The sequence below is a fragment of the Uloborus diversus genome, chromosome 8 (assembly GCF_026930045.1).
Source record: "Uloborus diversus isolate 005 chromosome 8, Udiv.v.3.1, whole genome shotgun sequence".
Lineage (NCBI taxonomy): Eukaryota > Metazoa > Arthropoda > Arachnida > Araneae > Uloboridae > Uloborus > Uloborus diversus.
In genome coordinates, this window is record NC_072738.1 from 46617306 (window position 1) to 46643992 (window position 26687).

Genomic DNA, 26687 nt, shown 5'->3' on the forward strand with positions numbered 1-26687 from the left:
ATTGAGCATTTAACCATACGAGTTTCTGAATTAACTAAAATGGTATCAAAACGTTCATTTTCAAGAGGTCGTAGTAATCATAGATATAGGTCCCAATCTAGGAGTAGACGAGTTCCAACACCCTCAGATAATCAAAATACATCTGAGTTTTGTTTTTATCATGAAAAATTCGGCGATAAAGCATTTAAATGTCGCCAACCATGCAGTTATGATGCAGTTCAAAAAAAACTTGCCATAGCTGCTATGTCTAATAACGATATTTACCCTGACATAGCAGCACATAAACAGTGTAGATTACACATAATGGATAAAAGTACGGGATTAAATTTTTTGGTTGATAGTGGCAGTGATATTTCTTGCATTCCTGCCCATTTTTCATTCAAAGCAAAAACTCCCATCATTTACGTGTATGCTGCGAACGATTCAAAAATAGCTGTGTACGACCACAAGGTGTTAAATATCAACATGGGATTGCGTAGAATATATCAGTGGCCATTTGTTGTAGCAAATGTTTCTTGCCCAATTCTAGGAGCAGATTTTTTACAAAATTTTTCACTACTAGTAGATTTAAAGAAGTCGAGATTAATTGATTCAGTCACTGGTTTGACAACGAAGGGAGAGTTAACTAAAACTCAATATAGTGGAATTAAATTAGTCTCGGATAATATGGTGTACAAAGAATTATTTAAAGATTTTCCCGAGTTATTGAATCCTATCCCAAATTTCAAAAAACCAGTCAGTCACGATACTGTCCATTATATAGAAACAAAAGGACCGCCTTTATTTTCTAAGTCCCGACGTTTACATCCAAAGGTATTAATCGAAGTTAAAAAAGAATTTCAATACCTTATGGATCAAGGAATATGCCGTCCTTCAAAATCTCCTTGGGCTTCTCCTATTCACGTGGTACCAAAAGCGGATGGATCTTACCGTATTTGTGGTGATTATCGAAGGTTAAATTCGGTCACTGTGCCTGACCGTTACCCTGTGCCACACATACACGATGTAACGAACATTTTACACGGCAAGAAAATTTTCTCTAAACTCGATATTGTTAGGGCATATTTTCATATTCCAGTTTTCAAAGATGATATTCAAAAAACTGCAGTTACCACACCGTTTGGTAGTTTTGAGTTCTTATATTTAAATTTCGGTTTAAAATGTGCAGCAAATACGTTCCAAAGATTTATTAACGAGGCACTTTCAAATGTAGACTTCGCTGTTGCTTATTTAGACGACATACTATTTTTTTCCGAAAATGAAACGGAACACTTAGAACACATGAAAATTGTATTAGGTAGGCTTGCCAAATATGGTTTAAATGTGAATATTTCCAAAAGTGTTTTTGCTCAAACTGAAGTATCATTTTTAGGACATGATATTTCTTTTGAAGGAATTAAACCTTTAAAATCAAAAGTTGAAACCATTCAAAATTATCCTAAGCCAAAAACAATATCAGAGCTTCGACGATTCATTGGATTAATAAATTATTTTAGAAGATTTGTTAAACATGCAGCAAGACTGCTTACCCCTTTAACAGATCAAATAAGAGGATGTAAAAAGAATGATAGCACTCCTATTGAATGGTCTCCAATTTTGAATGACGCATTTGAGAAAGCTAAACAAAGTTTGATTGGCCCTGCATTGGTCTTTCCCTCGCAGGATGGGCAGTTAACATTACACACTGATGCTAGTGATTTCTCCATTGGTTCAACCTTAAGTCTGCAGACTGAAGAAGGGTTGAAACCAATAGCATTTTTTTCAAAAAAACTGAATACTGCTCAGTTAAAATACTCGGTTTTTGATAGGGAATTATTAGCCATTTATGAATCAGTAAAATATTTTCGACATTTCATCGAGGCGAAAGAATGTATAATATACACTGATCACAAACCAATAAAATTTGCTTTTCAAAATAAACGAGATACCTACACAAATAGGCAAAGTAGATGGTTATCCTTTATCTCTGAGTTTACAACTGACATTGAATATTTGCAAGGTAGCTCAAATGAAGCAGCCGATGCCCTTTCTCGAATAAGTACAATTAAATTTCCTACTTCGCTAGATTACGCTAAGTTAGGTGTTGAACAAAAATCTGACTTAGAACTTAAATCTGCTTTAGAAAATAAGGAATCTAATTTAGTATTAAAATTACTTACTATGCCTGATTCAAAAACTGAAATATTTTGTGATATTTCTACAGGAAAAGCACGACCTTTTCTAATAAAAAGTTTTCGTAAACAAGTTTTTTTAAACCTACATAATTTAACACACCCAGGTATAAAAGGTTCGACTAAGCTTATTAAGCAGAGATTTGTTTGGCCTTCAATGGCTACGGATATCAAAGTATGGGTTAAAGAGTGTTTAAACTGCCAAAGATCAAAGGTTTTCAGGCACGCTAAAACTGAAGAAGGAAAATTTGATATTAACACATCTAGGTTTGCCCATATACACATTGATCTAATAGGACCACTACCAGAATCTGAAGGAAAGAATTACTGCTTAACGGTAATTGATAGGGCAACGCGATGGCCAGAAGCATATCCTATTTGTGATATGACAGCACCAACTGTCGCTAAGACGTTGATGTCTGAATGGATTTCAAGATTTGGTTGTCCAGAAAAAATTACATCAGATCAAGGTCGTCAATTTGAGTCTGAGCTATTTCGACAATTAACTCGATTCATTGGTGCCGAAAAGATAAGAACTTCACCATACCATCCTCAATCAAATGGTCTTATTGAGAACTGGCATCGACCATTAAAATGTGCTTTAAAAGCTCGACGAAATGAAAAATGGACCGAAGTTCTTCCCACCATACTCCTAGGATTCCGTGCAGCAATTAAAACGGATCTGAATGTTTCACCAGCCGAACTTGTTTATGGAACTTCACTTCGACTTCCAGGAAATTTTTTCGATGAACATTCGGTTATAAAAAGCCCTGAAACTATGATACAGAAGCTAAGAGATATATTTCACGATTTTGCTCCTTTACCGACAAAATCACATTCTAATATTAAGCCTTTCGTATCACAACACTGTAAAAAAATTCCGAGACGTTACTGACTTTTTCCGTGTAACGTTTCGGGATTTCAACGGTTTTTACCCACTTCCTGGAAATATCAAGTATCCTTGTCAAAAAGTTTCCTGAATTGCTGCAAGTTGTTCAAAAGCAGACTTTTCTCTGTTGTAAAAAATATTTTTAGCTTCCAGTTTAAAGAATCACTGAGAGTATTTATAAGGTGTGCCGGCTTCTGTGCGAATACGGCTCGTCTATACTAACTAAACTCCCAAAGGGAGCTATTAAGTATAGACTACGTAGCTTTGCAAGAATTGCAATCAGGTGAGATGCTTGATACTTATAAGCAATTCTGGCTTAGCTTTGGCCATGTTGACGATATTGTTTTTGGAACTGTCTTGATAAATCAGGAAGGTTCCAAGCTTTTATATTATTCCTACTTAAGATTATTCTAAAGTTCCAATGGCACGACTGGCTTTAAACGGGAAGATTCTGGATTTTTCAGGAAAGTTACTGAGTTTTAACGGAAAACGTTCCTGGGTTTTGCAAGGCATGTTACTGCCATAGATTGGGCACATCAGCTGCCTATTACTTTCCAGGAACGTTTCTGAATCGTTTTTACAGTGAAGACTTAAAAACTTGCACCCATGTTTTTATCAGAAATGATGGGGTGCGGAAAAGTCTTCAGCCGCCATACAACGGACCTTATGCAGTCATCAAGCGCGGCGCGAAAGTGTTCAAAGTAATGATAAAAGGGAAAAATGTCACTGTGTCTGTAGACAGGCTAAAACCAGCATTTCTGTCTGCTGACAAGGACAATGTTAACCAACCAGAAGAAGAAATGCGTAAAAAAGATGAAGAAACTTCATATAGGACAAAATATGGACGAACAGTTCACTTCCAAAGAATTATGGACATGTCATTCGTGGTTAATGCGTGACTTTCGGCAATGCATTTATTATCATCATTACTGGGAAGGGGGTACTGAAGTGCCCTTCTCAGTCAAAATTATTACCACGTAATGATAATTCTCCAGTATTATATTTTCATCCATATTTTTAATGTCTTTTAATTCTTAAATTTAATTATCTTATTTCTATTTAACACAAACTGCCGAATGGCAACACGTAATTAAAAAAAGTGAAAAAGACGCACGAGATCGTGTTCCACGAATTAGGTCTTGAGAAAATAAAAATGACGACTTCTTGAAGTATATGTGATGTAAATAAAGTTTTGTCGATTTTTATAAAATAATGGAGTCAAATTCTTATACAAAATTAGGGTGTTGTTATAAACCTTCACAACACCCTCAAAGATGTTACATTTTGTGCAATCATAGAGAACAATTCTGTCTTGTTGTCTGCATTGCGTAGGAAACTAAACCAGTTCCTAGGAAGCATACTATTTTCTCTAACATGATACCTTTCTCCTGTTCCTCTTATATGTCTTACATATGCCTTCGTGCTTTGTTTGCTTTAGGTATCCCAGACGATGTCAATTCTTCTTACTCTTAATCTCTTTTTGTCGGAGGCAATAAAATTCTGAAAAGAAATCAGATACTCCCCAAAAGTTTTCTCTGTTCTAGGTTGCCTAATGTGAACGATAGCAGAACCATCGTAGACAATAGCGTCACATTGTATATCTATTGCACTATCTTTAAACTGGCATTCATTAATTTCATCTTCATCATCACCACTCAAATCATTTTCGTCCTCTCTCGAGTCGCCTTCATCAATAAGAATATCATTACTTAACTCATTAAGCAAGCAATGTACGAGACTAGACTTATTTCCCGTTCTAAGAGCACTTTTTATAGAAATCGACGGAGGATGAGGTTGATTTTAATAAGAAAAGAAGTCATCTAGGTTTAAATTTCTTGTATTGCTAATAATGAATAGTTTTGAAAACAGATCTACATCGGATTTTAACGTTTTCAGTAAAAGAGCAGACTTACTTATTTTTTTGGGAGAACGAAAGAATAAAAAGTTATTCTTTTCTATTCGTGAATATGTAGTAACTTTTTGAGTCACAATTCTTTCCTCTATAAATTGGTTGTACTGCTCTTTTCCTACTTGCTCAATCTTCATTAGTTGCTCCACACATTCTTCGTCTACGGCAATATTTGTTTCCAATGAGAACAATTATTTTGATGTTTCTAAAAATGGATTTCCATATTCTGCTATTTGATTCTTCAGAGCAACTACGTTTCTTGAAAACATGCTTTGAAAACTCGACGTTTCTTCATGGTGCATGTGCAGCTTTTCTTTCATCAGCGATCAAATCAGCAATTTCAGGACCAGCCAACATCCATCTTCTTAGCGCAGTTGGATCTGTGAGTAAACCAATAGCACCACCATCTCCTTTCACGATGGCATTGTTTTGCTCGTGTGCATGGTCCAATCCAATTGCAGAAAATACATTCATTGTCTTTTTTACGACAAACATTCCTTCTTGGAAGGCTTCGTGTACGTCCGGAAGGTTTGTGGGTAAAAGAAGAAGATCTTTTATAAAAATTGGTAACCATCGAGCATAGTTATAGTGATCAAATGAAAAAAACCACGGAATCAACTCCTTCAATGTTTCAACAAATATACTAAAGTTAGCTGAACGTTGTGATCTAATAAACGTTAACATCAAAAGCTCAAGCTTTAGTACGGTGCTCCAATATTTGAACATTGGGATGGTTCTTTCTTTTTCGGATTTCCAAATATTGAATGCTTCTCGATTAAAAGTGTCTGTATCACATCGGAGTGAATCTTTTTCGTAAGCCTCATACATAAGTTGATAGAGTGTAGCAGCAGTTATTTGATGCATCAATCTTGTTTTAGCAATGTTTGAGACTTTTATAAATGATTCAGCTGCTCCTGAATTTGCAACTCTCGCAATATTTAACATATGAATCCATCCGCTACCATCTAAGAACTTTCCAAGAACTCTGAGAATGTCTTGTTCAATATGAAGGGATCCAAACATTATAAACATTTTGTCCTCACCATATCTGTTTGGATAGACCCACTGAATAGTTTTAGCTAGAGCATATAATGGTTGATCCATAGCAATAACAGCAGCTTGGCCTGGGTTTAGAAAATTTGTACTCTGTTGTATAATATTGTAACGGATTCGGTGCGACTTCCACTTTCTTGAAATGAAGACACAGTTCTTGATAAAAACACAGGAAATTTATTTACACTATGTACAGGAAAGATCTTCAACAACTGCTAAATTATTCATCAGCAATTAAGCAATTATCACACAACACCGTAAACTCAACGTTTACACACGTATTTACTTCCAAATACGAAAACAACACAGCGAAATGCCTCGCTATAAACAGAGCAAATACACACTCTCAGTTCGAAATCCTCAATCGAAACTAACTGTTTATCCATCGCTAACGGCTTATATATACCGAAAAGAAATCTCTCAAATATTCCAGAAAATGCTACGACGTTCTACAACTACACTTCCATTGATAAAATCAGTGAATGAAATAAGAAAAAAAAAGAATAGGGGGTTGTATACTTGGGCCATATGTTAAGGGGTTGTATATTCATTACGGGAAACTATTTACAGGTTACGTTACTACAATAATTACTATTTACAGGATTTGTAACAATATTCATACCGTGTATCATCATTGCCACACTTTTAGAGTTCTCACTAAACAGAGGAAGTAATCCTACGAGCGATGCTTGAACACTTTTGCTTTCGAAAGATGCATGAAATGCCGACCAAGACATTTTTTCTGGAGAATCTTTGCACAAAATGGTATCAAGCCATTTCAGTTCTTCCGAGAATTCATTTGTTAATTTATTCTCTATGGGAAGCAGGTCTGACTTTTTTAAGCAATCAAAAACAGGTTGTGGTGGTTCCTTTACAAGCAGATATGCAGGATTTACAAATGATATATGATGTGGTAACTGAGGAACCGTTTTTAAAGATGATATTTTCGGAAATATACAAGGAATTTTTGAACCTTGCTTCTGAAATGACACATGCTGAAACATTGAAATACTAGTTCCGTGGAAAGACTCATTGCTAGTTGTACTACTTGGGTTATAATCAAGATTATCATAAGCAGCCGTTGTAAAAAGACCTGTCCTAAAATGTGGGGGAAAGGCAGCTTTATATTTATCAATCCGTTTCACTGATGCTTCGCAGAGTTCAGTTGAAATCTTTAGAAGCCTTGGGTAAGAAATGCAGAGACCCAAACTATGCATCATGTCAACAAGCCCTTTTTTTCTAGTCTGTGCATGAACTTTCATGGCTAAATAAACCGGTAGCGGTGGTTCCTTGTTAGCTTGATAGTTTGTTTTGTTTCTTTATTTGAAGTATGCATATTAAATACTATCAACTGACAAATTGTAAGCAATAGTTGAGAAGGTGGACCATCAATATTGCAAGTACCATATAACAAGTTGTTCATAAATGACTGAAGAAGAGGATTAATAGCTTCTTGTTGACTTGACTCTTCAAATTCGCCATTGAAATTAACTGTTGACTTTGAAATGCGTCTCCTAATGGAATTCGTCACCATGTCACTTGCGACAGCATCTTCAAAACTGGTAGCACAGGAGACTCGTAGTGATTCACCCACAGCACCTTCACAAACTAAAACATATTCCCTACCAGATTTTTCTGCGCGCATATCTCCAAAGTGTGATAATATCTTTTCTCTCAGTCTAGTATTGTGAACATCATTAGCAGATATATTTTCTATTGGTAAATTATGTAAGTAGCATAACTTTTCTACTCGTTCAGAATAATATTTAAGTAAAACAGGCATTCTGAAAACTGGGTACTTATAACCTTTGTTAATTCTAACATCTTGTATGTAAGAAATTACTTGAGACAGGGCAATTCCTTCTATTAGTGAATGATTATTTTCTTCAGAACAATCATTTGTTGTCCTGCATGAGTTATAAAGTTTCACAAGGCAGAGACGGTGGTACTTGCATTCTCGAGCTATCATGTCACCTTGAGCCAACTTAGCAGTCAGCATATACTGTCTCCTTTTTGCGATACGCAATCTCTTATTTTTCTATCTACTGATTTCGTTAGAACTTGATGTAACTCCTGTCCATTTTCACCAGGTTTATCACAAAAGAAACACAGATCTGGAAACGAAACAATGCATTTCTTTCTCTTCTGTCGAACTGAAGACTTTTCTTCAAAATGTTCACTTGGATGGTGCTCCTCAACATTTTCTTTTCTTTTTCTTTCTTTGACTCTTCTGACTTCTGTACTGTTATATTTCAAACTGCAAGATTTATGCCACTTAGCCCTCTTTTCAATAAATGTTTCCGATATAGATAATTTTTCAAATTTAAATCTCTCTACATTTACAAAATTTGACAATTCGCCTAAATTTGCCAGTTTTGACAGATTTTCAGACATTGTTTCATACCTTCGGTACCGATCTGATACATTTAAGTTTGCTGCAGGGCACAATAGCTTTTCTGGAGTTAATTTCTGGCAGAAAATGCATTTTGTCCAATCAATATCTGTTGTAATATTTTTGGCAAAAGCAACATTTCCTGGGGTATTTGCCATTTGAAATTTTATGCTTTAACCCTAAAATAAATGCATTTAAAATAACACTTTTGAACGTGTAAACTATACGACTCTGAGAAAACGTGACTTCGAAAAAATGAATCTTTCCTGACTCTCGGACCTTTTAAATATTACTTACTGGAACGTCTGAACAATGACATCGGCTACCAATGATGAAGTCTCTACAAAATACCTGCTATTTAACAAACTACCATAATTGAAAAAGAACATCAGCAAAAAAATATCTAGAAAAATCCTCTAGCGTATTTTTATAATTAAGTTCGTTTCCTGTGGTCATTCAAAAGACGATTTGAAGAAAATGGACATGCAGTTGTCGGACGGACCATTGTCAGTCTCTTATCTCAAAAACTCAAGTTCCCCCTGCCGGGGATGTTTTATTACTCCTTTCAGTCAGAAAGTCGTTGCTGATGAAGTTGTCTTTTTCAATGTTACATACTTAAGGTCAGGGTATACTTATTTATGAAGTTCATCAGGAAATAATGAATGTCTGGTGCGATGAGAAAGCTGTGCCAAAGAGCTAGAAAATTTAGATACTCATTTCAAGGTTGCTAGATGAACAGCAGTCAGCTATTTGTCGGAGTCATTTCACACTATATATTTTTCATAAAATGAGAAAAAGTAGAGGATCAATCGGATAACGGTGAATTACAACATCAACGCAAAATAGTGACAGTAAAAATAAGAAGAGGAAATTTGAAATAAAACTTGAAATTTTCTAAAATTAAAGCTTGGCTTTATATCAATTTTCCCACAAATTCGCATTATTTCATACCCTTGGGAAATATTTTCGTTAATGTGCCCTCTGCAGTAATAAAAGAGGGGTATCATGACCGGATAATTGGACAGTTCGGTCAATTAAAATCGGATAATCGGCAATTTACTTTTATATAAGGCTAGTTTTATGTGTATTTAAATTTATAAACCATTAATTGTTTTAAGAGAGGAAAATTCACTTCGGTGAATTCATTATATAAAGATATCGATTAAAAAAGAAAAAAACACTTTTTTTACAATTATTTTTAAAATTAGACTTTTTATTGAAGCTTTAAACGGTAAAACATACCATTAAACGCCTATGGGATGACATAGTCAATCATTTAAGATTAAAATATATAAATAAATTACAAAAAAGCGCAAATTTTGGTTCGTGACCAAAGATGGCTGCCAGGAGGGTTTGGGGGGATTTTGGAATGCCTCCCCTTCCTAAAATGTTTCTACCGACAATGTCTACAAACATGCCAAGTTTCATAATTTTATCACAATTTCTTCCCCCGTAGCCCCCCGACTAAACAGTTGACGTGAGATTCTCTCTTGTGCTCATGCTCCACATACCATGAGCATGCGCACTAGAGATCCTATGAAGTCTGAGCGGAGTGCTTATTTAAGATCGAATGTGACAATCTTTTAAAATCTGATCATTTACTCAGTAAGTATGAGAGATAAAAAAATCCAATGAAAAACAACTGCAATACAGTCTAAAAAAATACAAATGACTGCATGGAGGCAGACGTTTCGTGATCGATGCAGTTATCAGCCTTTCTGATTATCTTCTAGCTAATTTATTTTCAATCTAATTACTATAGTCGCTGTAAGCATCAATCTAAAACTGCACGCAAAGAAATAGGATGCAATTGAGAAATGCCGCTGCGTACAGTTTCTGATATTAGTAATGGCATCATATTTTCTTGACGTCTATAGACTTGGCAAGAAACTGAAGAGCTATAGCCAAGTTGGCGACTCTTTCTGACTCCTAATGTGGCAAGAGCCGTCGCAAAGTTTAGCGTCATAAATTATCCGGAAAGTATGGTAACATTTGGCGACTTTTTGAGCCTGAGATGTCATCACTGCCACGTGACCATCATCAAGGTCACATGACATTTGTGCATCTGCCCAACAGCCAATCATCATCGACCTTTAGATGCATACACATGTGCGGTTGGATTTCAATAGTATGTTTAATAATTTTAATTGGTGTGGTGTATTTTTATTATGAATTCCTTTCTACGTTTTACTAAAGACCTCAGATATTAACATGTACAATATCTTTTCCAGTCTTAGAAAATATTCTTCACATTTAATCTATTTCAAGCCCATTTCTTCATTTTAAAATTCATTCCTTGCATTTGAAAGAATTTACGACTTTTTTTTTTTTTTTTGAGTTTTTTAAAAGCGAATTAACTACGAGTTTATTTGATGAAGAGCGTTCTTAATTTTGAATTCCATTCAGACTGAGCTATCGAATTTCGGAGGGAATGACAAATTTGAACATTAGCATTTTTATGAACTTTGAGGAAAAAAAGAATTGGAAGTTACGAAGAAACTAAGAAAGAAGAGATTGCTTTTAGTTTGAATTACCTTTGCGTTAATTGCAATGACTTTCGTCCTAAGTTTTACAGTGGAAACTTAACATAAGTAGATTAATTTGAAATTCAGAAAATATCTCATTAAAAATATTTTAATAATCAGGCTCATCGTAGTCCCTTTAGATCGTTATAAATATAAAGGTGACAATACTGTTAATGCCCCAGAATCGTTAATTTATTTATTTTAATGATACTACTCCACGATTTATTTAAAAAATGAGAGTATGTTTTTTAATTTAATAAAAAGAACATAACGTAGTGATGTAACTAGAGTAGAGGCCCACAGCGCCCGTGCCCCCCGCCCTTACCCCATAATGCAGATTAGAATATCTCCCAAAAACATTTTTTATCATTGAAGATAGGAAAATTGCGCACCTGCGGGGAAAAAAGTTATATTAATAATGGAAAGAAAGAATGGAAGGGAAAAATTTTAGTTTCTTAATTTTAAAACAGTATAACCACGATTTAACAATTGTCAAGGGAAAAGAAAAAGTTATCGTTAAATGAAGGATATCGTTAAATCAGGGAGCATAAGCATTCAATGCAGTCAAATCCGGACTTGCAGATTATTGATTAGCTAATCACCTATTTCTTTCACCCCCCCCCCTTTTTATTTCCTTTTCCTAATCGATCTGAAAATAAGAAAATATTCAAAATGCCACGTTTCAGAAGATCCCTCCTCTGCCAAAACGCTTCAAGAGCGCTTCAAACCTCGTTTCCAGGACTTCAAATCCGCAAAATTTCCGAGGGAAAACAACGTAACGCCTCGCCTTCTAACAGCATCAAAAATTGTTTAAAACGGTTTTTTTCCCCGGTGTCAATTTTGAAATACTGCCGAACCCTTAACGGTACCAACTATGGTCTATAATTTCATCACTGCTTCTCGGAGCTCTATCCTCGTAAGCCAATTTAGCCATCACAACAGCATTTTAAATATTTCTACACTGTTAATGCAATGATATACCTAAGTGATAAAAAAAAAATCAAAATGTACAAAAAGTCCAAGACCAAAAAAAAAACTTGAATTCTGAAATTTTGAATTCAAATTATGTGTTTCGCAGTCACGAGTTGCAAAAAGACCCTACTCATTGGGGGCTATTGTTTTTAGAAATGGCTCCTGTCCCCCCAAACCTGCCCCTCCTCCTGGGCGGTTACATGTGTATAGTTGTGTGCATGTGTGTGTATAAACCTGTGTATATACACGTAGGAGTGTGTGTGTGTACATGTATAAGCGTGCGTGCAGGACGGTGAGCAGGAGTGCTGCAAAGGAAGGCGGGGGGGGGGGGGGAAATAAAATCAGCGTAGCGTCAAGGACAGTCAAATGAGAACAATAAGCAATCGTGATTGCTCAAAAAGAACACTCACAAGATTTGCAAACTGTGTTCGAAAAATACGTAAATCGGATGGTAAGCACTCGGATTATCAGAGTTCCGTTTAACCAAAGATTGTTTCACTTTTCTTTTTGAGCAATCACAATTGCTTATTGCTTTCATTTGACTGTTTTGATGTCCTATGATTTTATTTTCCCACCAGCACCCTCTGCAGTATCACCGTCGACCGGGTATCGCACCTCACCATGCTGTTCCTCTAGCGAAAACCGTCTCCAGGTTGCGTCAATATCCTACACTTACGCATACACTACACGCATACATACACGCATCTACACACACACATACATACACCTACACACACATAAACACATACACACACGCATACATACACACACCTACACACACATAAACACATACACACACGCATACATACACACACGCATACATACACACACCTACACACACATAAACACATACACACACGCATACATACACACACCTACACACGCATACATGCACACTTACACACACACCACCCAAACACTCATGCTTGCACACTGAAACAAACACACATGCCTATACACACATACCTCCTCCCCCACACACAAACACACCACTACCCACACACTCATGCCTGCCCACACACAAACACACATGCCTACACACATACACATACCCCCTTCACACAAACACACATACCCCACACACACACATAAACATACACGCCACGCCTACATACACACACACACTCGTGATTGCGGAAAACATAATTTGAATTCAAGATGTCAAAATTCAAATTAATTTTTTTCTCTTCTTTCCTTCTTTTTATTATTTTTTTATTACTTGATTAGTTCATGCATTTTTATTTTATTTATTTATTTTTTGCGTAAAGCCAATAATTTTTACTGGGACTGACTGAATTGTGTACAAAATTTTGTTGCAAATCATCAAGGGGTAAATAGTTGAAGAGTTCAAACAAACGAAATCGCAGACATTCAAACTTTCCAAACTTATGGATACAGATAACAATAGATAACTGAATTATTTGACGCAAAATAACACTATCAAACAACCACAGACGTCATAATTTATTTTTAAAGCCTTCCAGACCGCTATATACTTGTCAAAACTAAAACGTCAAAACAAATAAACCATTTGTTTTGCTTACAAATTTGGTCTAGAACCTTAAACATAAAAGAATTCACTGAAAACGAATTTTTTTCCATCACAAACCCATTTTGTTCATGTTTTTCTGAATATAAAATGGCAACACAAAGATAACCATTGAAGCATGGAGAAATGCTGTGTTCTTTATCATCAGTGAAGCAAATGACATTGAAAAAGAGGAGAAAAAAATTAAACGTATTTTGAGGAGAAATTTTTCAAAAGAAAAATGTCATATTTTCTGCAGTATGCAATAAAAAATGTATTATCTCTCACATATTTTCTGCTTTTATTTATTTTTTTTTTTTGAGACGACGTTCAGGGCTCATTTTCGTGCTATTTTTGCAGTGCATTACTTTTTCTAAATTATTTTAATACATGTTGATTTTTATTTCTGCATTTTGATAAATTTTTTTCGTTGCTTTTTAGCTCTAAATATTAAAATATTTATAATAGAATTGTGCGTAAAAAAGTACAATAAGGTAATTTTGCAATGATATTAAGAATTAATAAATATATTAATTGGAAATAAAAATAAATGTATGTACCTGGTGATCCAAAAGTCAGGACCAACTTTAAAAAAGATCAGATCGAAAATATATAAAGATAAAAAGATGCGGTTTGCACTAAATCTCCCAATGAATTCTTAAATAACAAAATTCCGATTGGCTGGTAGGATGAATGTTGTATGTTCTACTTAGAGGTGAATCTCTTTGAATCCCGGGATAAATTTCAACCTCTTTTACTCATTTTCTTCGGAAAACTTGCTTTTGTCACAGGTCCCCCCCTTTTTTTTGACAATTTTTTTCCGACATTTTCTGATAATAGATTTGTGAGCTATATTATTTAATTATATTGTTTTAAATGCTTAAATATGGCCATCATGAAGAATACTTCTCCAAATATTTTTATTTATTTTTTCCTCTTTGTGTATTTCTTTCCGATCGAATGTTCTTAGTTCGTCACTGTTTTAATTCTTTGGATTTACTTTGGATATACGGTACTTATGTGCAATTACTCTTTGAGTTGAGAATTTTCTAAACTAAATGCACTGAAGTGAATTTCTTAGCAGATGTTTTAAATTTCAATTTTAGTATGAATAAAAAGCCTTAAAGGATAGCCCGAAATGCAAAATTACAACTTTTAGAAACACGGATTAATATCGTCTATGTGCACTACTTGAATTCAAAAACTGAATTAGCCCAAAACGAATCTCAGTTATAATCCGTTTGCATAAATTTTGAAACAATGGCAGTCGGTGACTCGAAATGATTTGAAATGTACAAGGTAATTAAAATGATATACACTTTATCCTCTGCAGCCTCAATACATGTAAACCTTTTGACGGTTCTTCAGATGATTTCGTGTTGTTTTCTATCTCACGTGTTTCCATCATTAAGTAATCAGCTCGAAGAAAACCTTCATTTATTTGTTATTTCAAATGCATTATAATTCGCGAGTGTTTTTACATTTATAAGAACAAAACAGTACGAAACATAAACTGGTGACGAAGGCAAACTATTGGTTTAAAAAATTACTTCAAATACATATATGCATAATTTATAGCTTCTGTCACACAGTAAGAATGCACCTTTCATGTAGTGAAAGAATTTTTCAAATAGTTGCAATGGTTCCGGAGATTACCTTGAACATATAAACATACAAAAATCCGCTCTCACTCTTTATGAGTAGAGTATAGTTTAACCTCCTGTTTACGTGAAATCTGCTTCAATCAAAGGGCATTTGCCTTCAGTTCGATTACTGGCTATTCCAGACTGGTGGGTCCATAGCTGGGAAGAATCTGCAATCTCTGAATTCCATAGCCAGGATGTCGGTATTTTGCAAGGGCGGGCGCCCGTATGCAAAATTGTAAGGGGGGGGGGGGCTCAGATTTTCCCCCAAGGGTTAGGAGTGTATTTTCTCCATGGAAACCGATTTCAGGAAGATTAGAGTCATTCAAATGTTTCATTTTTAATAACTTATTCATTAATGGCTGGAGAATCAATGTTTTTACATTTTTGCAAAGAAAAAAGTACCAAAAGCAAGGAAGTTCTAATTTCAAAGGGGGGCTCGAGCCCCCCTAAATGGTATTTTGCCCCTTGGTATTTTGCATTAAATCCTATACCGTGGTTGTTGTGTCACGACGCTGTTCGTGTGCAGTACGAGAGCAATATTCCACTTAGTATAACACCAGTCTCTCTTAAAAAATGTCATGTTGACATTTTTAAACTTATTTCCCTCTGGTACAGCTGCCAAGTTTTCCGATTTATATATAAAGCGGTTTGTTAAAAAATAACTGGTCGCTAAACGCGTGATAGATAACTGATATTTAAAAATAATTTGTTACATGTAATATTTATTTGGCTTTCTATTGCTTCAGAGTCCCCCCCCCCCCCGCAGATTGAAGCAGGGGAAGTAAGCCTAAAACGGGACAGCCTGAAAGTTAACAGAAGCTTTTTCGACTTTCGGGTTAGTAGACGATATTGAATAACATATCCGAAATCGGACGAAATTGAGTCACGGGAACACGCGCCCAAAATTATATTTGAAAATGGGTGGCTAGTGGCAATTATCTTCAAAATAGGTAAGCTAGTATTCATCTTTAAAACGTATAAGAAACCACATTTAGCCTTCTCAACTGAAATAATTATTTGCAAGTGTTTTGAATTTGAGCAGGATTTTCGTGTACAATTAAAAGGGCTTTACTTAGGCATGAAAAAGATTAACTGTAATTTAACGAAGTACGATTAAAACGTCAAATTGTAGCATTTCACTGTTGCAGGTATGGAATCAAAAACACGTTTCTTCAAATGTCTCAAAAAATCATGTTTGCAGATACTGCCCTTTATCTCAACAGCACCGATCATGGCTGAACCGCGAATCGTAAGACATGTAAATAGTCAAGGTATAAACTCTCTCGTACACGTCCTACAGTTTTAACTGACAGTTTGAAAAGGTAATTTGAAACCGTCAATTGAAACTCGTTGCGTGACCGGTTTTAAGCTAACAATAAATTTATGCATTAAAAAAATGTTCATTGCAAATCAAAATGTTTGTGCCATTCAAATTGCACATGTAGCAAGTTGTAGCTATCTAATAGATTTACAAAATCATTCCTAAGCAGGAATTATGTATTACGTTTTCAAGCAACCTGGTATTGTACTAGAGTACGAATAGTTATTAGCATGTCGGAATGCAATCTTGGATTTAAAACATGAAGTCTCACAGAAAGATGGAATTCATTCATGATATTCGATGTTAGGTTTTATTTTTAAAAGTAATTACTGTGTATCTACAGGGTGTCCTGAAATAAACTGATTATTTTCAAAAATTTAACAGGAAAACGGTTAATAATAATAAAGAAAAATTCTTGCAGAAATTTCATGTGGTAAGCCATAATTCCCCCCCCCCCCCCCCCCCCACAGAGTTCCAAATTTTAGTTCAAAGGTATTTCAATAGATGGCGCTGCAGATTGTAAGCCAGTAAATCAAAAAAGAAGAATTGAAATTCACCGATTTTTCCTTCGATTACGACATGTGATTGCACCCGACAACCTTTTGAAAAATTGGTATGTAATTTTGTTCATTTAAAACATTTTTCAAAAAATTATGATGTACTTAATGTTCAATCTTTCTGCAATTCACGGGCTAACTATCTGCAGCGCAATCTATTGGAAAACTTTTGAACTAAATTTTGCTACTTTGGAGGGAGAAAAATTTACGGCCCGCCACATGAAGTTTCTGCAAGAATTATACTTTTATCGATAACCGTTTGTCTGTAATAAATTTTTCAAAACAGTCAAGACAGTTTTTCAGGACATCCTGTACAAGCTGAATGTAAGAGTTCTCTGACTTGTACTTAATATATTTTCTGAATTTGAAAGTGTTTTGAAACATGCGCTCTTTGACTATATTTGGTGACATCCGAGAGCTTGGAAGCTCTCACTGAAAATTTTGTGACATAGAGGCTCTAAAGACGCAACTTTAAACTATGTTTCATGATGCTGGGGAAAGGGAGGATGAGATTCAGGCGTTTGTTTCGCTCAAAACATTTCAAAACAATCTTTGGCGGCGTTATTAGAAAAGGGGCGGGGCGGTGGAGGTTTGCTAAAGGAAAAAACATAATTTAAAACTGAAACTCTAAAACCCCACTTTAAGCTATGTTTGAATAAGGCAGAAGAGAAAGGAGGTAAAGTGGGATTTTTAAAATTGATACTTTTGAATTGAAATTTTAGGTTATCTTTGATGACATTTGAGAAGAGGTGGGGATCATGGGCTATTCAGCAGCAATTTACCAAAAACGCAGCTTTTGGCACAGCATTTACATACGTGCATATATATAGGGTGTCCAGCGAAAGATTCCTTGATTTCAAAATTAAATATCTCGAAAACAAAGGACGATATTGGAAGAAAACGAACGTTATGTTCTTTGTAAAACCCATAAAAATCACGCGCAGAAACTTGGACATTAGTTTAAAAAATGTCAACAGATGGCGCTGCACACTGTAATTGCAATGGAAGTCCCCAAAAATGGTGCTGCGAAGGTGTTGGGATTTTCAGTAGTAGGTTTAGTGCCACTAAGCTTTTCAGAAGTACTTACAATTTCGCTACAAATTATCGTCCAACCCCTTAAATCACTCTTTAAGAAGACTTCTATTGCAATTTCAGCGTGCAACGCCACCTGCTGGTAATTTTGTCTAATTTCCAAGTTTCTGTACATGATTTTTACGGGTTTCACAAACAACATATCGCTAATTTTATTCCAATATTGTCCTTTATTTTCGAGATATTTAATTTTGATATCAGGGAGTACTTCGCTGGACTCCCTGAACATGCAATGTAGTAATTGCCTCAGGTGGCGGGAGGGGGATTATGAAGCTCCATCCCCTTCTTGGCTACGTCAATGATCATTGAAAATCGGCACATCTTAAAATTCGTAGTGACGTCATAATCCTTTTTTTTTCTTCTCAAGTTGAGAAATCGAAACTAAAACAATTTACATAAGGGGCACTAAGAAGCAAAGGTGAGAAGCGAAGGCATGAAAGTGCCAAGATCAAAAATTTCGAGACAACCTGTAAAAATGGTAGGAGAACCTCTCGGCTGCTTTGAAGCAAGGGATAGCACTAGTAGCCCTGGAAGGTTCTGCTATACAGCATGAGTTAGAAAAAGATTTCAATGGAAGCCTACCTAGGATCTGAACTTTAAATGCGTTTTTCTCGAAACCTAGAAAAATCCACGTACATCCCTTTGCTTCTCACTGTCACATATAGTGTAGAACCTCTCTTATCCGGGTCTCTGGTTTATCCAGATAAAATTTGTAGCGTTAAAAATACATATCTATATATATAAAAATCTCGTGTCACGATGTTTGTTCGGGGTAAACTCCGAAACTACTCAACCGATTTTTATCAAATTTCATACCTATGTGTCATTTAGTCCAACTTAAAAGATAGGATAGTTTTTATAATTTTTTATTGCGAATTCAATATTAATTATACAATAATAGGTGAATTAATTGTTTAGTTCTAAAAAATTTTAATAGATGGCGGTTCAAGTTAATTAATTGATATAACTCTAACGTTGTATAACTTACTGCTAAAAACTCTATGATAAAAAAAAAACGTTACTTATCGATTTCGTAGAACGTTTCGGGATTTTATATGTTTTTATTAACTTCTTGAGTAAAATCAACTATCTTTGTCAAAACGCTTCTTGAATTGCTACAAATTACAGGGTTTCTCACTTGTGTAAAAATTATTTTTTTCCTACCAGTATCAAGATTAACTAAACCTATTTAATAAATATGTCGGTTTGTGTTCGATAACGGTTCGTCCAGATAAACGTTGCTCCCATTGAGAGAGAAAAATGTCTGGAGCACAAAGCTTTGGACGAGTTGCATTCGACCTACTCGCTTGGTAGTCTCTCTTAGCGTTGGCGACATTGCATTAACGCTATCAGCGCTTTCTTGGATGTGCAGGAGAGTGCCAAGCTTTTATATTAAGCTTGGCGTTATATATGGCGTCTCTGAAGGTGCCAGACACATAACCGGTTTAAACTAAGAAAACTACTGAATTCTTGAAAAAGAATGCACGATAATTTCTGGAAGATTACTGAAGTTGAGCGGAAAACTTTTTTTTTCTCTTTTTTTCTAAGACATATATGATATCATTAGTTTCTTGGCAAGATACGGTCGCAACAGAAAATTGCATTGTCAGGCATTGCTGTTAGATATTGTTTAGATGGTAGACGAACAGCAAATTTAGCTTTAAAGTTGCCTATTAGATATTTATAACAAGCCAAACGCAATGTGTAAAATTAAAGAAAAAACGCGGAATGGCTGTAGTGTTGCAAAAGAGTGCAATTATAATTTTGGGTAAGTGTACTATGGCCCATGAGCAAAAGCATTCATTTGAAGCAGAGAATAGGAGTATGCAAGATTTGAAAGACAACGATAAACTTTTAGATGGTATTGTCTGAATACTGTCTGGGGACTTCCGGTAGACATTACCAGTTATTCCGATTAAATCAACGCATGTTTAAAACAATCGTTTTTATAGCGTAATGCCGATATAATGCGATTGACCGTAAACATGCAAGTGCGAATGCACAATTATCTATTCGCTCAAGTATTTTCTAAGCAATTGCTGGGTATTGGAAACGGTGAAATTGAACTGTATCAAAATACACAGTACATCAAATAGCGGGACACAATTTCTGCTTTGCGTTTGAGACGAAAAGTGAACTAATTGAGAGCGTATTCCCGGATACATCAGTTTTTTTTAAATCATAATTGCCTCCTTGATCGCGCTATTTGGGCAGCAAAAAACGTTTATACAAACGCAATTAATTTTGAAATGCAACATTTGCTGCCCGGTAATTTGAAGTCATTTAAATCAATCGATGCAATTGTAGATGAGAACAAATCCGTAAAGTTTCCAACTGAACTTTAAATTCTCTGGAATTCCAGGAATGACACCACACAATCTCCAGCTGAAAATCTGTTCACCGATTAATCTTCTGCATAATTTAATTCCATCTAAATTTAGCAAATATACAAAAGCATCACCGGAAATGTTCTTGAAGCAACAATTTTCACGGGAAATTTTAAAGGAAAAACCGCCATATCTATTCGTGTAAGCAAAAGACAGATTAACAAAAATATTGTGAATAAATTAGTACAAAGATAATTTTCAATTTTAATAATTTCAAACAATCGAAACAATATTTTGAGATCAATGTTATCTACTTTATTTATAAAGTTGAATTTTTATAACTTATCAATTTATTTGGTATATTTTGTAAGAAGTCATTGATTAAAAACTATAGTTAAAGCTTAGATGAATAAAATGTACATACAAAAATTTGTATGTTGGTTAATGCTTAAGTTCAACATTCCGGTACTTTACCTATCACTTTTAAGTTATTTTGCACGTTTGGCCGAAGTACTTACTAAATTTATTAAACGTAAGTATGGTAAAGTAATGCTTTTACTATAGGAAATTTAGTTAATACTTACTAAATTTAAAAAGTTTCTACTTCGGCCAAACTCGAGCATTCTCAATTCCCTGCGATTTAAAATCAAATGAACTTTTTCCAGCTTTGTTAAAAATATTAATTTAATCGTTTGAAAATAATGAACAAAAAATTATTTCCATTCACAGCCACAGCAACGCGTGGCTGGGTCAGCTAGTATATATATATATATATATATATATATTTACTCAAATAATAATTTAAAATTATGATTTCAGGAATAGAACTATAAATAAACCAAATATTCGGTTTTGTTTTGATTAAACGTTCAACTGCCGCATAGAACGTACAAGAAATTTTTGTGTACTGATTTAACAAAAAATATCACATACTTGGAGCGTCAATCCGACACCACTGCCGCTGAATTATAAATGATCAAGTATTTGCGAGAAACGATACTATGTAATTTTGTTACAAAGCATTGTTTTTTGCTGTTATAAAAGATAAGCCTGCTTATTTAAGAACATGTTTTGCTTATTTCCCGTATTATCCGGATTTTCGTTTTTCCGGATTGTTTTTGGCCCCATTGTATGTGACTTTTAGTTGTTTCGTTATAAGGTATGCTGTGAAACAATGAAACCATTTTCAACAAAATTTTAAATTTTCTTCCATATTTAAAATTTTTTTTATACAAAGAACAATGGGGTTGTTTTCTTCAGTCAAAAGTACTACTTTCAGTCACTGCAATTGATAGAATAAGCGAAAAAAAAAGAAAATAACATGGACCCAGAAGATACTTTCCTTTTCCCAACAGTTTTTTTTAATTAATTTTTTTTTAATGTCCGATTTTTCAAACTAGGAGTGGTCTTTATGACGTCACAAATGATGTACTTTGCCGCATCTTTCTACCACGTTTCCACGTTATGATAATCAAGAAGCGAATTAAAATTGCGCTCTACGCTTGTTATCAACCATATCGTTGCCAATACTCGTGAGTAAAGATGCGAATTAAATATTTTGCTCGGTGAATGGCAACAGTGAATGGCATTTCGTTATTTGTGATGTCATCGGCAGAAGCGTAATCAATGAAAGCGCACCGGTTAAAGTAATTTTTTTTTAATATTAAACTTGAACAATTTTTTTAAAAAATGGTCAGATCATATGTTTTTAAGCATGCTCTTTCAAAAAAAAAAAAAAAAAAAAAACTTTTAAAATCTTGGAAACGACCCCGTTCTTCTTGACCTTAACAAACTCTTTCGGTTCCCTTTCTTCCACTTTCAAAATCAAATGCATATCTAGCTTTCACAACAGCTTGTACCGTCAATTCATTCACTATCGCTAGTCTACCACATAATGTCCCTCAATTCTTCAGAGCGAATTACTCACTCAATTTCCCTTCCATTGGGCAGCAGCTTCATAAGTACCTACCAGACCTTTCTTATCTCCTTGGCAACGGAATCTTGACTGCAGGGGCGGAAAGAGCGTCAGGACATCTTAAGTGACTCTGAGTCTTCCTTGCTCTATTCTCTGCGAATTTGCTTCGGATTGATGGGATTGGCCATTTCCGCTTCTATGCGTTTTTCTAATGAGAGTGAAGAGATTCTACGAAGTGAAAAATCACATAACTAGTTGATACGTTATGTTTTTCTGCATATTTAACCAAAAATAAAATTAAAAAAAAAAAATGTTTCTGACAATTTAAAGTTTTTTGTAATCAAAGATTGCAGCGAAGTTTCGAAATATTGTTCTTATTATTTTTTTTAACATTCTGTTTTTACTTTCTTCTACATCTAGTATTCAGAAAAATAAATTGGATTCATGAAAATTTTCGAATTTTGACGGCTTTGCACGTTCTGATTTGCGGTGTACTGATTCCATTTTGATCATTTTTGGAAAATGTCTGTTTGTCTGTGTGACCGATTCATTGTGACCCTCTCTAACACAAAAACTACTGTACAAAACCAAACGAAACTTGTTACATGTTTGTGCCCCATGTTTCTATTTCTTAACAAATAAAATGTTTATAATCAGTTTAAGTAACTGTTGTAAAATGATTTCAATTTTCGCTTATTGATTCTGCTTTTGTATGGATGTTTTGACAATTAAGAAACTGGCGCGTTCGTCAAATTTTTGCATGAGTGATTTTGCTTCGGTAACCCTGTTGTTTTGTGGTAACCCGACACAAATGGATATCTTCCTAATCTTTGTTTATGTATGCAAAGGAAAACCATTCCTCACTCTTGTGCCAAAAATTTTACGCCAATGATTTAACTTACCAATTTCTCAACTATCGAAATCGTTCCGCTTTTGCGAATAGCAAAATTTTGCAGTAGCGATTACTTTAGGCGATTATGCGTTAGATCCAAAAATTCATAATATAGTTGTAGAAGAGAGTCTAGTGATGGACTCAACATACAAGTTTACTTTTCAAGTTTTTATGCTGGAAAGTTATATGGCCTGATTACTGCAGGGACAGGTGGGTCAAATGTATATGGGCACAGCCAGAAAGAGCCCAGTGTTAAAAATTTTTGGAGAATTTTTTTTTTTCTTTTTCATGAATAAAAAGTTCCCACATTAGTGGTAAAATCTTTGCTTCCTTTATTAATGATAAAAATATTTGCGACAACAGTAAACTTTGCTTCTTTGCTTCCAATATTACTGTACCTCAGAACCAGACTGGCGTTAGTCCAAAAATGACGATGTTACGGTCATTACTGCAATGTATGCAAAATGCTATTCCACATTGAGCCTTAGCACGCAATTCTGTATTCAAAAACAAAAATTAAAATTTTATGATTATTTACCAGTGTTATGAAAATAAACATGTTTGGTTGGGAGTCCCAACTTTTGTATGCACCAAACGTGTTTACGCTCTCCCGCAAAGTGGTCATAATGTGACTTACGATAGTCTGGCTTTGAGGTACAGATAAGTGATAAAAAAGAAATCAAAAAACAGTATTTTGTTTTTGGCACATCAAGATTACTTTCCTTATTCGTCATTTTCGGAAAATAGTTTGAAATATGTTTGACCAGAAAAAGGAAAAATTAAGAAAAATTAAAATTTATTGGTTTCCATGGGAAAAAAATTTAGGCCCCTCGCCCTTAAAATTTTGCATATGGGTGACCTTGATTTTGTATAGTGTGTATCAAACACTTCTTTTAAAAGCAAATAATTTTTAGGATGATCATTAGTAGATGCGTGCAAGTAGTGAAAACTAATTGACGGCGGAAAAAAACTATAAAATAACATAGTTTTTAGAAAACTACTCTGCGTGTTAGGCACTTTTAAAACAGATTTTATTCCTTTACTTCTCGCTCTCGTCAAAATCACGGGAAGAGCTTCATCTACTATTTTTCGTGCTTGTATATTTCCCGGCAACAGCGCACGAAGTGCTGGCTAGAAAAAATCCCAAAAATTATAAATAAATACTCGTATTGTACGAAAATTATATTATATAATTTTTTAAAGTAAAAAAATAGGCACTTTTATGACAGGTTTCTTGATAATAAAAAATCGTTAAGAAGTTATATAAAAGAAAAAATTCTCGACAATAAACCTTGATGAATACCAGGACACATTGAACCGCACAGAAAGAAAATAAAACAATATCTTAAGAAATCAGATTTTTTTTTTTTTTTTAAAGCCAGATTCAAACTATTATCATTTCCTTTGAAAAAAATTCGAATCTTATGATATTGGTGAAATACGAAAATTTTACACTTACTTATAGTTTCGGAATTAATTAAACTTTGACAAATATTATCCAGAATAAATGCAGTTCGATAAAAACAAGATTCCTCCCCCCTCCCCCAAGAATATAGTTAAAACTTCCTTTCAAAGAATGTATGCAGGTAACTCCTCATTGTTATACTGCGTTATTTAATTTTAAACGCGACTTTATCTTCGTGACGTCATAAAGGGAATGCCTGCCGTTTCTATGGTAACGTATCTTCAGAGCATTATAGCTGGAGCTTTCTTCCTTTCAAAACCTGGTTAATGATGGTTTTACCTGCGTTTTCAGATGTTACGCGCTAACGGAAACAACAAATAAGGAAGTGTTTCATTGCGTGTCGTGCTTCTGCTATAAAAGACGAACTTCAATTTAATTCAATTTTTATTGACACAAGTGAGGATTGCAACACAAAGAGGAATACAATTTTAAAAAAAAAAGATAAAATATTTGAAATTAAAACTACATCGTAACAATTGCGCCCCCCTCTCGCTGTGTTGTTTTTTAATTTTTGAAATCATGTTACTTTTCGCACGTTAGCAGCCGGAGTGAAGAGGCAAAAAATAACACAAAGAAACTGGTCCATCTGCTATCTTCAAATCGCATTCGCAGAGCTTAATTTATATATTAACTCGTTTAAAACAGTTCACCTGTAGCAAAAGCTCCGTGGCGCAATCAGTTAGCGCGTTCGTAAAACCAAAATCGACACCGAGAAATGCTTTAAAATAAGATGCTAATACAAGCACATACTACCTGTGGGTTATGTCTCGGAAAATGTGACACAAATCTTCATTAGTTGAAATTTAAGATGCATTGCCTTCAAGAATTGTATGATATTTTTTATTCCCCCAAGCAAAAACAGTCGGCAGACTTTCTCAAAAATTTGGAACGCCTGTCGCAGCGTCGCGCTATTTCTGCTACTGGTCATACGCCCTCTAATATAACATTATGTTGCCGAACTTGCTTATTACTACTCCTGATTCAACAAGAAATAAAACAAGATTTAAATGGGAAATTAGAAATAATTGGTTGAGATAATGTAAAGTCTATGGGAGCATAACCTACTTTTAACGAACAAGCCCGCTTATAGCGAGCAATATTTAGTGATTCAAAAAATTTCTATTGGCTTCCAGTCAGCTTATCCTTTCTTAGAAAAAATTACTTTACCTTTCAGAACTCAACCGAAAGTTAGAGATGAGAACTTAACTATAAGAACAAGTGGTGACAGCCATTTTATTTTAATTTGTAGAGCAGTAAAGCATTTGAAAATTATATGTTTAATGACACAAATGTAACCAATTCAGAGGATATTGTACCTCGAATTCAAGCTAAAGCAGATGGGGAAAAAAAAGTGAAAACAACGACGATGACGACAAATGTAAAAAATTATCAACCCACCGTAATAAATGCTTTTAATGTGCAGAGAAACTTTTTAAAGATTCTTCAAAGACAGAGGTGCAAATGATAATGTTTTCATGAGTATTTCTCGCAAAACAATAACAGAAAAAAGAAACAACAAGAGAGTTCCAAGCAAATGAAAGGAATTAAAAATTTAAGAAAAACATTAAGTAAAACATTTTATTGCATGGTTTTTCATTATTTTTTTCATAAACTTGTTTTTATGAGCACTCGGGTAAAGCGAGAAAAGGTCGGGATCACTTTGTGGCCGTTATAAGCGAGTGCGACTGTACAGTCATAGCAAAAAAAAACGAAACACTCGATCGTATTCAAAGACTATTGACACTAGAGACACGTGTAAGGTGTCATTGTTTCAGGAATAAAAAGTTCTACATAATTTTGGTAAAAAATTGTTGTTAAGGGGTCGTCTTCATATTAAAACGAGCATCAACTTCAAATTTTTTAATGAGAACCCCCTTTTTTTATCACATATTTGTGATTAGCATTCTTTTTTAACTTTGTATACAAAGTTTTGTTTAATTCGATCCAACCGTTACTTCAGAATCAAGTTTTGAAAAATTCCTCTCGTAATGTTAAAACGTATTTTGATACTTTTACTAATAACACAAAAACTA

General features: G+C 34.6%; 2 protein-coding genes across 6 annotated transcripts in view; one reads left to right on the top strand and one right to left on the bottom strand.

The window, feature by feature from the left end:
- The window catches only part of LOC129228172 (TGF-beta-activated kinase 1 and MAP3K7-binding protein 2-like), a 303446-nt gene that overhangs the window by 168936 nt on the left and 107823 nt on the right, over positions 1 to 26687 (top strand). The window lies entirely within an intron of this gene.
- LOC129228174 (protein-tyrosine sulfotransferase 1-like) overlaps positions 1 to 26687 on the bottom strand; it is a 126474-nt gene that overhangs the window by 84041 nt on the left and 15746 nt on the right. The gene's annotated exons all lie outside the window — the stretch shown is intronic.